General features: G+C 36.9%; 1 long non-coding RNA gene across 1 annotated transcript; it reads left to right on the top strand.

The window, feature by feature from the left end:
* Window positions 1-1,516: 1,516 nt before the first annotated feature.
* LOC119297706 lies at window positions 1,517-2,343 on the top strand. The gene is made up of 3 exons (XR_005145718.1): window positions 1,517-1,599; window positions 1,704-1,759; window positions 2,263-2,343. It is a non-coding gene; the product is annotated as an uncharacterized LOC119297706 (long non-coding RNA).
* The last annotated feature ends 1,121 nt before the right edge of the window (window positions 2,344-3,464 follow it).

A 3,464-nucleotide genomic window follows, 5' to 3' on the forward strand; every position in this document is an offset into this window, starting at 1 on the left:
AAAATGATGGAAATGTCAAAAAAATAAAAGAAAATAAGTTTCCTATGTGATATGTGGTCTAGTTGTCGGGAAAATTTACAAATATGAATTTCGACTTTATTTGCAAAATCTCTCTGAAATTTGTAAAACGGGCATAACTTTTGCATACGAACTCGGATTAAAAAGTTTTTTATATGAAAAATCATCTACTCGAAAAGTTACATCCAAATTTAACCGGGGGAACCCCGTTAAACATTTTGAAAATCCCCAAAAACCTAACAGAAAAAAGTTACGGGGCTTTTAAGATCCGAAGGGAAAAATTCAAGAAATTTCAAACTTACTAGTGGCGCACCGTATGCTAGGTGCGCCACTAGTAACAGAAAAAAAATTGGTTTTGAAAAAAAAATTGAATTATTTTTCAAAATATGATATGTAATATGACTGGGAAGTTTGAAATATTTTTTCAAAATTTCATCATACTCATGAACATGAACGAAGTCCTAGACATCAGCAAGGTTTAATAGGATTGATATGATAGATATATCAACAAGTGCATGTGAAGTGAGGTGGTGCTGGGGTTGGATATAACTATGAAGTTAAGCGTGCTTGGGCTAGAGTAGTGTGAGGATGGGTGACCTTCTGGGAAGACCATAGAGTACGATTTGACCTAAGATTAAGCATATTGACTCGAGATTAAGCCATAGTGAACCGAGATTAAGAAAAAAATTGAATGTTTAAATTTTTTTTGAAAAAAATAAAAAAATTTGAAAAAAATTATTACTAATGGCGCACTTCTATGTGGTGTGCCATTACTAAGTCAGATAGTAATGGCGCACCTCTAGGCATACTAATGGCGCACTACTGGTGCGCCACTAGTATCTGGTATACTAATGGCGCACCAGTGGTGCGCCATTAGTAAAAAAATACTAGTGGCATGATACTAATGGCGCACTACTGGTGCGCCATTAGTACACAAAACTGGTGTGCCATTAGTAGGCCTTTTCCTAGTAGTGATTACCTTCCCTCTGTACTGTAGCTGAAAAACAAGTTGTGCCATCATCCATGTAGAAGCTTGTGTACTGCATTTTGCTGATGGTTGTGTTATTGAATTCTCAATTCCTGCTGGATTTTGCCAATTATTGCACTAGTACGGAACCCCAAGCATAATTTTGCATCTACTATTATTCTACATCCATCGTCATTTCTTCAAAAAATATTATCTTTCCACTGTATACCCGAGGAATTTAATTTTCGTAATAACTGCATAGTTCCATTCCCTCGTCTAATTGTTCACTGGAAAAATAACTTGTACCATCATGCATAGAACAGCCAGTTTGTTTACCGCATTTTGTTGAGTGTTGATGAGATGGTGCATTTTTTGTGATGGTTGTGTTACTGAGAAATCATAAAACTCGGGCAACTTCCTGCAAGGGGCGCGACTGCATTGCTAGTTTATTTGATGGGCTCTGCTATACACCACTGGGTCACAAACCAGGGTCTCACCACTAGAGATGAACATCTACCTAGAAATTGCATTTTCTGATGTGAGTGACTATCTTACTCAGTCGGAATTGGATGCGAAATAATACATGTGGTGGTTCATCAGCATCACTTCTCAAGGTATGCTTGTTGGTGATGTTGCTTGTTTATGTTATTTTTGGTTTTGTACGCCATTCTTACGGAGGAGGTTCATATTTGAAATCATTTCTGCTCAATTATATCAGGTTGGTCTGTCATGCTTAAAGCGGATATAGTGACTAGTTTGTTATGTGCTTTGCAGGTTAGTCATATGGTTTGTATAATGGACCTATAGCTCGTTCTTGTCTTTTTCAGGTTCAGAAATCAGCGCATTATTAGTTGCTTCACTATATTCTTTGATATCCAGGTTACAACGAGGATTTTCATATGTATGTATATCACTTATCACATAGTAGAACAGTATTCCTTTTTCTAGCAGAGGAGAATAATTTTCAGTGTTAATTTAGTTGGGTACAGACCATCAACCAAAAAAGCTCAAAACGTTTTGCCCATATATAGAATAACTCAAGTCTTGCTAGAACTAGATAAGAAACAAACTAATTAATTGTTCGCAAAAACAGTTTCTTCTTTGTTGCATAAGGAGTGTGCAAGAATTTGGATTAAGACATATCTAAGCTACAGGAAATAGTATACAATGTTATTTAGTCTAAAATGATTCACATGCAATTTTTTTCATATGTGCTACTATCCTTTTGAGCAAATTCATTTATATGTACTACTAATAAATCATTTCTGTTTTTGCAGAACGGATGGTTCACCATAATAGGAGCATCACAAGACATTGTAGTCATTGGTGAAGAATGATATGCAGTGAAACACAAGGATTAATGATGGTGTCCCATGACAGAAGATTATGAAAAATAAATCACTCTTCTAGTTGATGTATTTCTGGTTAGATATGGACTAAAATAGTTGTCTACAAGGCGTTTTTGGTTTATATTTTCTAAATGATATTTATTAACTCCGCTGTATGTGAGGATCATCTTCAATATGTATGATTTGGAATAATGAAAACATGTTATATACTTTGACTGTCCAAATTTTTTGTTCCTTGATGAGTGTGGCCAATAATCTTCAAAAGTTGTCGTCAATTATACTTAAATCACCATAAGAACATTACTAGCAATGACAAAAGTGGTCGTTAATACTACAATTGTGGTTGTTATTGCATCAGCATCGACGACGACAGATCATCCCGTCGTTACAAAATAACGACCACAATATGTTGTCGTTACAAAATAACGACCACAATATGTGGTCGTTATACTTTTAACGATGGAGCCTATAACGACCAACATATTGTGGTCGTTAATGACCTTTAAGGACCACAATCCGACTTTCAACGACCGCATATACCGTCGTTAAAAACTACTTTCCTAGTAGTGATACATGCCTTCTTAGACAAAGAAGTTATAGCCTTGATTTTCTCCGGGTTAGCTTCAATGCCTCTTTCAAAACCAGAAAACCCAAGAGCTTGCCTGCTGGCACACCAAAGACACACTTGGCCGGGTTAAGCATAATATTGTAGACCTGGAGATTGTCAAAGGTCTCTTTCAAATCATCTATCAAGGTCCCCTTATTCCTGGATTTGACAACAATATCGTCCACATAAGCATGAACATTGCGTCGAATCTGGTCACGAAGGCAATTTTGAACACATCGCAGATAAGTCGCCTGGGTACTCTTGAGCCCAAAAGTCATAAAGACATAGCAGAAGGCTCCAAAGGGAGTGATGAAGGTTGTCTTCTCATGTTCCTTCACTGCCATCTTGATTTGATGATACCCAGAGTAAACATCCAAAAAGCTCAAACACTCACAACCCGTTGTAGCATCAACAATCTGATCAATACGAGGGAAAGCAAAAGGATCAGCCGAACATGCCTTATTCAGGTCTGTGTAATCCACGCACATGCGCCAAGTGCCATTTTTCTTAAGTACCAGTACCG

Source organism: Triticum dicoccoides, chromosome 5A (assembly GCF_002162155.2).
Source record: "Triticum dicoccoides isolate Atlit2015 ecotype Zavitan chromosome 5A, WEW_v2.0, whole genome shotgun sequence".
Lineage (NCBI taxonomy): Eukaryota > Viridiplantae > Streptophyta > Magnoliopsida > Poales > Poaceae > Triticum > Triticum dicoccoides.